Below are 13291 nucleotides of genomic sequence, written 5' to 3' on the forward strand. Positions count from 1 at the left end.
TTATTTTTATTTTTTGTAGTGCTGGGGATTGAACCCAGGCCTTGTGCATGCAAGGCAAGCACTCTACTAACTGAGCCAAATCCCCAGCCCTAGAACATCTTATTACATGCAAGTCTCCACACCTTCCCTATATTCCCCACTATTCCTGCTAATCTGCCCTGAGAACAGAGCAAGAGACCTAAACTCCTAACTTGTGCATTTAAAGTTTCCCTTCAGATAAACAAACACATGCAGAGCTTCATATATATATATATACACACACACACACACACACACACACACACACACACACACACAAGGTTTCTGCCTTGTATAGAACCACACTGGAAGAAAAGCTGAGCTACAGCAAAGAAAAACTGAAGGACAAGATAGGGCATGATCAGGAAGTCAGCTAAATGCTTTTCATTCAGGCAGGAATGGAAAGAGCCCCACCCACCTAGAATACAGCATAAGGGCAAATGGCTTCCAGTACAAACCCAGACTGTGCTTGTTTCTTCACCTTAAAACACAGCCATTAAGCCTACTCTGGAGACACACATGTCCAAATAGCCCTGTGTACCCTACAAGAATCATTAGGGTATCCTGGGGTTGAAATTACTTTTTCAAGGGAAATAAACTTTCATCATTTAAGACAAGTTAAGCTTGAATTGCCAATTTTCCAGTCATGTAGGGCTGATAGAGGGACTCAGATCATATCACTAAGAAGTGAGAGTTCTAAGGATGCTAGAAAACTGTTCTCCATAGCTCTCCCAGCTCTCAAGCCTATAAGTGAGCCAGTACTCCTCTTACCAAAGCAAAAATTAACTATGGACTTTGAACTTCTTTGTTCTTTGCAATAATATCAGAAAAATGCCACAATGCTGTTACCACCCTATACAGACCCAACAAGATATTTCTTTTTTTTTAAATTTTTTCTTTTTTTGTGGATGTAGATGGACAGAATGCCTTTATTTTATTTATTTTTATGTGGTGCTGAGGATCGAACCCAGTACTTCATGCGTGCTAGGCAAGCACTCTGCCGCTGAGCTACAGCCCCAGCCCCCCAACAAGATATTTCTTATCTAGAATAGTCACTTGGGATGGACAGTAATTATTTCCTACAGATCCAAGTTTCAAGTAATTTTCTCACTTCCTACAGATCCAAGTTTCAAGTAATCTTCTCTTACTCTTATTTTTAAACATTCCACCATCTCTTTTTAAACAAATAAACAAAAACTGATTTATCTATAAAGTCTATGCTCTCAGAAACATTTCTCCTGGGGAAAAAAGAAAAACAAAAACTTAAACCTGAGACCACCCAAGGAGTACTGTGATGAGTTCCAGTGCAGAATCTAACTATACAACAGAACAAAAACTGCATGCTACTGCAACCCTTCAAAGGGTCAGAACCTTCCTAGAATTCATGAAATCACAGAATATCAGAGTTGGAAAGATCTTTGGAGAGCAATCATCCAGTCCAGCCTTTTGATTTCATTCATTCATTCATTCATTTATATTTACTTATTTATTTTGGCTCCCAGGATGAACCCAGGGGCACTTAACCACTAAGCCACATCCCCAAACCTTTTTTATTCTGAGAAAAGGTCTTGCTAAATTGCTCAGACTGACCTTGAATTTATGATCCTTCTGCCTCAGCCTCCCAAGTGACTAGGATTACAGGTGTGCAGAACTGCACCCAGCTGGTCTTTCATTTTAAAGATGCGGTAAATAAGTGCCAAAGAGAAGATATGGAGACTTGAAGCCAAATTAGACCTAGACTCCCAACTCGGGCATCTTCTACCATACCACACCTCTTCACAAGATCAAGTTTACAGGAGTCAAGTGGCTATATAGTATCAAACAAACCAAAAAAAACAACTCCTGGACTGGTGTTGTGGCTAAGCAGCAGGGCACTCGCCTAGCACGTGTGGGTTCGATCCTCAGTACCACATAAAATAAATAAATAAAGGTATTATGTCTAACTACAACTAAAAAAAAAAAATTAAAGAAACTCTTTGTGAACTCTTCTAATACTTTGTGGTATGACTCAGGAGCAGTTAGTACTCCCCCATATGTCTTAATTTCATGAATTTTCTCTTAAATATCACTTTTTAAAAAAAACTAAAAATCACAAATTACCACTCACACCTTAATGGGTTCTTCTAATCACTAAACAGATAAAATAAAAACAACCAACTACTAGGATGGAAAGATATGAATATCCTTAAACAGAAGGATAACATTATTTGAGAGAAAGGAACACATTTTTAAAAGATGACAAAAATGGATGACTCCATTAAAGGAAATCATATCATCTGATTTCACATTAAGCCTTGGAGAAAATAATTTCATTTTTCTGAATCTTGGTTTCTTTGATGGTAGAAAGTATATATACTTTTATTTACTCTAAGGTCCTTTCAACTTCTAAAAGGTCCAACGTCAACAGTACAGCTGGCATTATCCAAAAAGGCAAGTTATAAAAGTCTTGAGCCACAGGCTTAGAGACAGGATCCTAGGGTCCTAAACAGAAAAAAATCCTAACTGGTAGTTTTCCCACAACCTGACAATAACAGTGATACCATTAAACTTAAAAATGTAGGAAAAAGCTAGGCACAGGTACATGCCTGTAATTCCACTGACTCAGCCAGGTATAAGCCTATAATCCCAGAGACTCAGGAGGTTGAAGCAAGAGGATCGCAAGATGGAAGTCAGCCTGGGCAATTTAGCAGGATCCTATTTCAAAATCAAAATTTTAAAAAGGGCTAGGGATGTAGCTCAGTGATGAAGTACCTCTGGGTTAAATCTCCAGCATTACACATAGGTGTGCGCTCACACATACGCGCACACACACAAGGCAGTAAACAGTGCACACCTTTCTTCTTTAACAGTTGTACTAGAATGTTGTCTATGACGCTTTTAAGGATCCCCTTTGATCACCTACAGATGTCCCATTGCTGACTGTTTCAATCTCCTCCCTTAAAATCAAATTGAATATTCATTGTGCCTACTACTAAATATATTATATACTTTCTCTGAATCCTCATTGTCTATTTGTTTCTCTTTCATTAAGGTATTTGCATGTTAGAGATTTAATGATCTATGAAAAAATGTAAACTCTCAATCACAGATAAATAACTAGAATGCTCAACAGAAAAAACAAAAACAAACAAACAAAAAAGTGTTAAGGGTGGGTAAGCTCTTTACTATAGCACATTAATCTACAAAAGCTGCTCCTTCCCAGGAATGTGGCTGATGGTGAAAAATGTAATATGAAGAAACAGGATAAAGGTTTTGGTTTCTGCTGCTCATCATCTTAAGATAGAGGATATAGTGTTTCAGAAATTAAAACCAAAAATTAAATCAATGCAAAAGAAAATACAGACTCCAATGTAAATTAATGAAAAATCATGACTCTTAAATAGGTACTTGAAAGCCCACTCACTAAACCTGGGGTTAAAGATAATTTCTATCAACAAGTTTATAAACATTAATTTTCAATTCTAATATGGATACAGAACTACCTGAGTACTTGCTAAAATTGCAGATTCACAGGTACTATCCTCAAATATTCTTAAAAAGATATTTATTGTGGTGGAGCAAATAGATTTGCACATGCATTCTGACGCAGACAAAAGACTACACTTGCCAGGCAATGGTGACACACACCTGTAATCCCAGTAGCTCAGGAGCCTGAGGTAGGAGGTCCGCAAGTTCAAAGCCGGCCTCAGCAACTTAGATAGGCCCTAAGCAGCCCAGTGGGACCCTGTCTCTAAAAACAAATATATTAAAAAGGGTGTTGTGGCTCAGTGGTAAAGCACTTGCCTAAGATGTGTGAGGCACTGAGTTTTATTCTCTGATAGATAGATAGATAGATAGATAGACAGACAAACAGACAGGCTGGGAGTGTGGCTTGGTGGTTAAGTGCCCCTGGGTTCAAAAAAAAAAAAAACCCTACACTTTAAAAAAAAAAAAACTATAGGGGATAAAAATCATTAGGCTTCCCGGACACCAAAATACACATTTTCTGGAGTAATATAGCCTATAATATAATGTTTGTGTTCCGAAAATGGCATGTAGGTTGATTTTCAACAGTACCGGACCTACTCCCTTCCCTTTAGTAATAAGTTTTTAGAATAAATATGGGCTGATTTCAATCTCTTAACAAGGTAGTCATCCTCCCCTTCTTCCTCCTAAAGCAACTTCGGAAGTCAGCTATCTACTCCTCATACTAAAGACCTTTCCAAATAGTGACTAAACACACTGCCTGTTTTAGCTCCTTTTCTTTGAGGTCACTCACTGGCTTCATTCTGGGTCCTGTTTGTTTGTTATCCTAGAAAAGTATTCTATATTGTTCCATCTAAAACAAGACTCTATTTAAAAATAAGCATCCCTTCTCTAACTTGACATCAGTTCTCTTGTTCTATTCCTCTACATGGTTCTTAGCGTTTCTTGAAATTCATTATCTTACATTTATTTACCTCCCTAACCGGAACACAACTCTACCATAAAAGATCCTTCCCCACCACTACTACTGTATTCCTAGCACCCGGAACAACACCTGGCATATAATAAGTGCTCTAAAAATATTTATAAATGAATATAGCACCATTTCAGAAAACGAAAAGTTCTCAGTCTTTCATCCTGTTTAGTTTACTGGTCTCACTCAAGGTCAGCAGTACTTTTCTCCATGCGTGGCCATTAATTTTGCTTTTGATGGCTACATCATTCAAGAAACTGAAAACAGCCAAAAAGAGATACCCTGACACCTGACTTTCACTACTCTATGGTAATGTGCAATTTTCCCCAAACTGAATTGCAACAAAGTTAGTTTAATGGTTTAGCCTGCAGAGGTTTCCAAAAGACTTATACTCCAAAGGAATAACTCGGCTTCTCCTATGTGAGAAGTCAAATGCATCATTGAGAAACACCAGTGTAAGAGCTGCAAGTTTCAACAGCAGCAGAACACAACATACTCGCAGCCAAAATCACTTTAGACTATTGTTAGCCAAACACTTCCTCACTTCCTGTCAAAACTCAGCTCTCATATTTGTATATTCATTCATCTATGAAAAGTAATGTCTTATATAGCATGTGCTATATATATATATCTATCTCATCCTATTCCTCAAAACAATTCTAAGAGACAGGTATTATTATCCACCTTTTGAAGATCAGGAAATTGAAGCTCTAAGAGATTCCCACTAAGTAACAGGGCTGGGATTTGAATTCAGATCTACATGACTTTAAATTCTTGCTTTTTCATTTTAATACTTCGATTCCGAAGGTTCCCCCACCTTCCACCCTCTGCACTAAACTTGGCACAAAGAAGATATTTAATAAGTGTTTGTTGAATCCATGAGTTAAACAGGATAATTTTACTCTAATTCAAGAATCTTTTTAGGATTAAATTCCTCAGTTCCAATTTTATTTAAAAAAATAATAAGTTCATTCAGTGACTTCTGAATGGTAAATAGTAATGGAAAACATGGCATTTTTAGTTAAAGATATTGGGTTTGTTCTAAAATGAAACTCGGCATAACATAATTCATTACTATGGAAATTTGGATATGAAGAAACTGAAGTTATAAAAGGTAGTATAGTTTAGCACACTAAGAGGTAGATGTGGGCTGGGGATGTGGCTCAAGTGGTAGCATGCTCACCTAGCATGAGTGAGGCACTGGGTTCGATTCTCAGCACCACATAAAAACAAAGACATTTTTTAAAAAAGAGAGAGATGTGAGGTAAAATCTGAGTTTGAGTTATTAACTTTTAATTTCAGCTTAAAATAGGGATAAATGTACTTGCTTCCCCATGTAACAACAGTACCTTAAAGCTCAAATGTGATAACACCTGTAAAAACACAATTGTAAAGTGTTATACAAAAACAATTACTAGGCAGTACCTGACTGTAATCCCAGCTACTGGAGAGGCTGAGGCAGGAGGACTGCAAATTCCAGACCAGCTTAGGCAACTCAGGGAGACCCTGTCTCATCAAAAAATTAAAAGGAATAGAGATATAGCTCAGTGGTAAGGCAACCCTGGATTCAATCCCCAGTACAAAAATAATAACTGTTATTATTATTGTGAACTGAACCTTGATGAAAGAATAAATGTCTGATAATGTTTCCTTACCCATAAGACCAGCATTATTAAAAGCTCCACTGTATCTTAAATATTGAGGTAAACATCTTAAACTCCAGGTAGTATATCTTTAAAAAAAAAAAATGTAGCTTATCCATTATTAATCTTTTTATGTGTGAGTGCTCTCTCTCCACTGCAGAGAATTGGGATACATATACCTCCATAATATACTGTTTTGTTTTAAGAAGGATTACAACAATGGCCTCACCCCATATTGTGGGGAGAAGTGATGGACTGGGCTCCTCTGTATCCAGATAATAATTCCTTTCATGCTATTGCACTTATCCATTTGGAACATTAGTTGTCAGATGTATAAAACCAAGAAATACCAAGGACACGTTTAAATTCACCTATATATCAAATGACCACTTTAATAACAAAAATTTCCATGTCCACATGAATAAATTTACTTCAAATTAATAAAAAAAAAATCAGGGCTGGGGCTGTAGCTCAGTGGCAGAGCGGTTGCCTAGCACATGTGAAGCACTGGGTTCAAACCTTAGCACCAAATAAAAATAAAGAAAATAAAGCATGCTGTCCATATACAACTACAAAAAAAAATTTTTTAATCAAATTTGGGGAAAAAAAACAAGTGCTAAGAAATATTTCAGATGATTTCTTTTTTCTGTGTGTGTGTGTGTGTGTGTGTGCGTGTGCATGTGTGTGTGTACTGGGGATTGAACATAGGGGCACTTTACCACTGAGCTACATCCCCAGGCTTTTTATTTATTTATTTTGAGATGGGGACTTGCTGAGCTGCTGAGGCTGGGTTCAAACTTGGAATTCTTCTGCCTCAACCTCCCAAATCACTGGGATTACAGATGTGCACCACCATACCCAGCTCTTAATGGTTTCTTCCAGCTAAAAAGCTCTTGTCCTTACGAGAAGCCAAAAACCATTATTAGCATAAAAATATATGTTGGGCTTGGTCCTCCATAAGCTAAAAAATAAATAAGCAGAATACAGAAAAAAAAAAAAACTCTTTACAATTTTAAATAAAAGGTTCTAATTAATGACAAAGTACATTTATCATTGAACATTGCTGAAATTGGTATGAAACAAAATCTTTTAAAATCAGTGGGATTGGGGTAAGTAAAAGAGAAAGTGTTCAGGAGCACTAGGATTATGTCTATGGTACATGGTTGTATTCTAAATAATGATCAAGATTTTTTAAATGTTTATCTTAGGCCCCCCATTCTCTTATTTTTAGTCCCAACCTGGAACAATCATTGCCCTGTCAAACCCAGATTATAAATGTCAATGAGCTTCAGAATCTTACAACATATTTTGACATTAACCTAGCCTTCTTTTTTTTTTTTTTTTTCCTTTTCTGATACTGGGGATTGAACTCAGGGGTACTCAACCACTGGGTCACATCCTCGGCCTTTTTTTGTATTTTATTTAGAGACAGGGTCTCAGTTGCTGAGACTAGCTTGGAACTTGGGAATCTCCTGTCTCAGCCTCCTGAGCCACTGGAGTTACAGGCATGCGCTAAGGTACTCAGCTAACATAGCCTTCTTATAATTCAATATATCCCCCCAATTCATCTTTCACCAATAAAATCCTCCAACTATTCTGCTCCTACTAGTGATTCAAACTCCAACCCATCAAACTTGCCTACTGAAATAAAAATCACTTAAAAGGTCCTCCTGACTTCATTTGTTGCATTTATACACACACACACACACACACACACACACACACACATATATATACCATATGCCAAGAGATACAAAAAATTGTGGCATATAGTGTAATAAGAATTATAATGCCAAAAAAAAGTACATGTATAAAGGCATGAATTGACGTGAACATACTCTGTATACAAAGATATGAAAAATTGTACTCTATATGTATAAGAATTGTAATGCATTCTGCTGTATCTAAAAAAATAAAATCAATAAAACTAACTTGGGGCTGGGGCTGGGGCTGGGGCTCAGTGGGAGAGTGCTTGCCTAGCATGTGTGAGGCACTGGGTTTGATCCTCAGCACCACATATAAACAAATAAACTAAAGACCCATTGACAACTAAAAATATTTTAAAATAAATAAATAAACAAACAAACAAACAAACCATATGCCAAAATCAAAATTTGATTTTGTATCTGCAAGGGACCAGGCTGTTTCAAAGAATTCAAGTGTACACAGTAGGCAGTAATATTAGCTGAGAAAACAAATTTAGAATGCAAGTGACTAACAAGATGTACAACAAGGAGTGCTTACAACTACAGATTAAATTCTGATTTTTCAGTCTGTCCCTCAATTCCTGACATGCTGGCCATTATCTTTTAATTTATTTATTTTTTTAGTATATATAATTTTTTAGTTGTTGTGATGGACCTTTGTTTTTTTTATTAATTTATATGTGTGCTGAGATCAAACCCAGTGCCTCTCACACAAGCTAGGCAAGCATTCTACCACTGAGCCACAACCTCAGCCCCCTGGCCATTATCTTTTTCCTACCTTGGATAGACTGATCTACTCATTATTTCCTGAGGACAATTCCTTCATGTTCTACCTCTGTCCAGATAGTTCCCCTGCCTAGAATGCCCTTCTCCACCTAGTCAAATCTACCCAAAATACAATTCAATGCTATCTTCTCTTCAGTGGAACCCTTCCATTCTCACTGCTTCTTAACATTTCCCTTGTTGAGCACCCACTCTCATTTAGCAGATAAGTATATACAATTATAGATAAACCCCTTTTCTATACATTATACTCACAGACATTTATTCACATGTTTATGCCATGTTACTCCAACTACATCACAAAACTCCTTGAAGTTGCAAGAACTGTCATTTCTTTGTATTCTCACCAGTATACTATTGTGAATATAATGGTTATTCAATATAAGATGTGTTGAAGAAAAAAAGTGAAATAGGGATCCAGGTGTGATGGCACACACCTGTAATTCCAGTATTGAGGAGGCTGAGGCAAGAGGATCGTAAGTTCAAGGCCAGCCTGAGCAACTTAGGAACTTAGGGAGACCCTGTCTCTAAATTTCAAAAATAATAATAATAATATTTTAAGTTGTAGATGGACACAATACCTTTATTTTATTTATTTATATGTGGTGCTAAGGATCAAACCCAGTGCCTCACATGTGCTAGGCAAGTTCTACCACTGAGCTATATAGCTCCAGCCCTAAAAAAAAATGTTTTAAAGATTGGAGATATAGAGTAGGAGAGCCCCTGGGTTCTATACCCAGTAAATCAAAAGATAAAAAGGGAGGAAAAAAGTGAGGGCGAGAGGGATATCTTCTGGGTCCACCAAATCAATAGTTTCTTAAAATCATCAGCTATTTCATGGAATAAAATTTATATTCCTCAGTGGCTTTCCATGACTTAAAATAAGAACCCTACTAAATCTGGTTATCGCCTTTCACTCTTATTTCATCTCCTATCATATTTTTTTTACCACTTTGACGCCTCTCACTCTGCTCCACACATACTATAGTCTCCTGGGTCCTCACAGTCTAGCTCAACCTTATGATCTTTCTACTTGTTGCCTCCTCTACCTCTCCCCAAACCTTCCCATGCTGTAATTCCCATTACCCTTTTGTAATTCAAGTCACATTCCTCAGAATGCCTTATCTGATAATAATTGGCTAAAGCTGCACTCCTCTCCATTACGAACTGCATTAAACTTTAATTTTATGAACACCTCTAGCAGAAATCATTTTGTTGATATGTTTACTGTTTATCTCTCGCAACTAATACATAAACTCCACAAGGCATGGATTTTTTCAGTGTTGTTTACCACTGTATTCCAGTACCTAGACTACACCTGGCATGCAAAAGACAACACATAAACATCAAAAAAGTTTGTTTCTTCTTAGCTAATACTGTATTCTAAGAGCATGAACATTGTTTTCTATTTCTATTTTTTTTTTTTACATACCTACAGCACCTAACAGACCAAATACACTGGAATCACCAAATAAATTTTCAACTAACGAGGACAGAAATAATCTCTCCTTTTCCAAAATATGCCTCCAGTTACACCTTTAAGTCAACAAATATGCATTAAGAACATACCATGAGCCAGGCATTCAGCTAGATGTCACCCTAATTTCTTACTTTTTCCAACTTATTTTGCTCATCATTGACCGATTTTGTTTTTCTTCTTCCTGGGCTAGGGATGGAACCCAGGCCCTATGCATGGTAGACAAGTGCTCTATCACTGAGCTATACCCCCAGCCCTTATCACTGATATTCTAAAAGGTTCAATATTTGATCATAGCCATGACTTCCCTTCACTCCCAGTCTGGTGACCTTATTTTACCCACCAATGCAAGACTATTAATTACAGCTATCTGCAGGGCATCATATAAAGGTAGTTAGTTATGGTTTATGTCAAGAGACCACACAGAGAACTTAATTGTCCAATTACGTCAATCTCTCATCCATTGCTGTGTTCTCAGAGAACCTCTCTCAAAAAATGAAAACCATTAAAGATACTCCAGAGAAATCTAGAGACATTTAAATATGGACTGATAAGGTATGATAATGATAAAGTAGTTATGTAGTAGACAGTCCTTATTCTAGAGTGTCACACATCTGCAGCTTATCAAATAGTTCAGGAGGATAAAAAAAAGGTTTTTTTCCTTTCTTTGGCAGGACTTCACAAATGCTAAGCAAGTACCCTTATCACTGAGCTACCCAAAAAATACAGACATTAATAGCTACATAAGTATAAGGCAAACAGTTAACAATTATTGAATCCAGGTGAAAGATATATTAAACTAGTCTATCAACTTTTTCATATGTTTGAAAATTTTCATTAGAAGTTGGTAGAAGAAAATGTTTCTCTTAAGATGTTATTAAGTGCATTTTTCTAGGTGTAATTTCTTGGTTGGCTTTTACTAAGAGCTTTAACATATAATTAGACCAAAAGTGATGCATAGAATACTATAGGACCCAGAAATTGAATAATTAATACAAGATATATTGACAAAGTGGTAAGGAACAAGTAAAACTACCCAAGGACAAAAGAGCTTCCAATCCAGGATAGGCGAGGTTCTCCCTTTTTAAAAACAGCCTTGAGCTCAGAAAAGAAAGACAACATATTATGGAACCCAGGATCTGGTTCAGCACAACACAAACAGACCCAATCTTTCAGCCTCATCCAGACAAAGTCTACAATGGGAAACTAACCCACAGAATTAGAGCATATAATGTATCTGAAAAGGGCTTTTCTAAGCTCATGAGGATACTGAAAATACAATTTATTATTGCTATTGTTACTTAAGCACATTATTAAGAACTCTCATCACAACTATCAACATAATTGATTCAGGCAAAGATTAACAGTGATGCTAAAACCATTTGGTTAGAGAACAGGATATTCACATTGCCTCAAAGGCATCCCACAGATAACTTATAAAGGGGAGTAGGTACCTTTAAAATGAAAAGATCAAACTTATCCTCAATAGTAATAATGGAAAAGGCTTATCCTTCCAATATAACAAAGAAAATGCAAACATCATCTATGTTGTTTATCGTAAGGTTGCAGTGTAGCTCAGTGGTAAAATGCCTGCCTAAAATGCATGAGGCCCTTAAAAAAATAAGTTTACCCTAAATTTAAGCATGAGAAAATAATCAATTTCTGGGACATTATAACCGCTTGAACTCTTCAGAGAGGAAATGTTATTAAGACACATATACACATTAAAAAAAAAGTGTTTGAGAGGGCTATTGTAGATCAACGGTCTGAAAACTTAAGTTTTATTAGAATACAGCCATACCCATTCATTTATGTACTGTCTATGGCTATCTTTCCCTCATAAGAGTCAGTATGCCCCACAATGCCGCAAATATTTACTCTCTGGCTCATTACAAAAAAAAAAAATTACTGACTCCTACTCTAGATTAAAAGAGACATGACAATCAAATGTACAAGAGACCATTAAAATGGATTCTAAAGGGAATAAAGACTATGAAGAACATTTAGGGACCAACTGAGTAATTTAAATATGAACTAATATCAGACAATATATGACTGCTGAATGCTAAAGTATTTATGAATGACAGTATTTAGGTCACAATATATACAACGTACTTTCAAATGTTTCAGCCAAAGGGGAAAAAGCTTCAGACAAAAAAAAAAATTAGACATGAATAATGCAAATGAGACAAAATAATAAAAATTGTGAATTTAGAAGAGGGGTTCTCAAATTTCTGGGTCTCTGGACTCCTTTACTCTTAAAAATTAATGACCTTTTCAAAGGGCATAAAATTATATCTGTACTTACTACATAAAAAAATTTAAAAAAGAAAATTGTAAAACATGTATTGATTTTAAAACAGCAATAAGCCCATTACATGTTAACATAAATAACATATTTTAATGAAAATAGATTTTCAAAAAATAAAAAATGTAACAAAAAGACACTGGTGTGCCACATCTACAAATCTCTTTTAAATGTCTGCTGCAGCACTCTCATCTGCTTCTGTATTCAATCATATTAACAAGGTGCTTTGTTTTAAGTATAAGGGGCTGGGGATACAACTCAGTGGCAGCACCATGCTCAATGGATTCAATCTCCAGCAAAACACACACACACACACACACACACAAATACCTCCTAGGTGAAGCATATGAAGAAAACACAATTTTTCATACAATATGTATTTGGATAAAATAATCTTCTAAGATGATCAGCAATATTATTCTTTGATACTACACCATAACTTGACAAGTGTTATTTTTAAAAGGTGTGTTACAATGTGGAATCTAAAGCCAAAATAATGAACTTTTCATACTGTTACATAAAATCCTTTGATCTATTTTGCACTTTGGATCAATCTTTTACTTTTGTAAAAGAACGCATTGATCGTTTGGAAAATATTTTTTCTTTGAGTTAACAAGAATGTAGAATTTTTAAATGCTGGCATATGTCAATATCTAAAAAAACATTGTACAATATCTAAAAAAAATTCTAAAAATCACTTGTTAATATCACCACCACTCTTACTCTTTAAAAAGTCTAAGTATTAAGACACTGCCAAATTCACAGAAACAAAAGTTATCTATAACTCTAATTTCTGCTTGAAAGCTCAAATTTTATCACTGGCAGTAAGTTCCACCACAGTTGTTTTCTTTAGGATGACAAGCTACATTTCACCCATTTTCAAGAAAATATCAGCCAAATACCCAAGTCTGAGAACCA

At 35.9% G+C, this 13291-nt stretch overlaps 1 protein-coding gene across 15 annotated transcripts in view; it reads right to left on the reverse strand.

The window, feature by feature from the left end:
• Luzp1 (leucine zipper protein 1) overlaps positions 1-13291 on the reverse strand; it is a 98664-nt gene that overhangs the window by 52620 nt on the left and 32753 nt on the right. The window contains exon 1 of one of the 15 annotated variants that reach the window (XM_071617469.1): positions 5882-5956. The exons of the other annotated variants lie outside the window; for them this stretch is intronic. The gene's annotated coding sequence lies outside the window, so the exon portion shown is untranslated. Of the gene's footprint in view, positions 1-5881; positions 5957-13291 lie in introns of those variants that run through there. 15 annotated transcript variants of the gene reach the window in all.

This window comes from Marmota flaviventris, chromosome 10 (genome assembly GCF_047511675.1).
Source record: "Marmota flaviventris isolate mMarFla1 chromosome 10, mMarFla1.hap1, whole genome shotgun sequence".
NCBI lineage: Eukaryota > Metazoa > Chordata > Mammalia > Rodentia > Sciuridae > Marmota > Marmota flaviventris.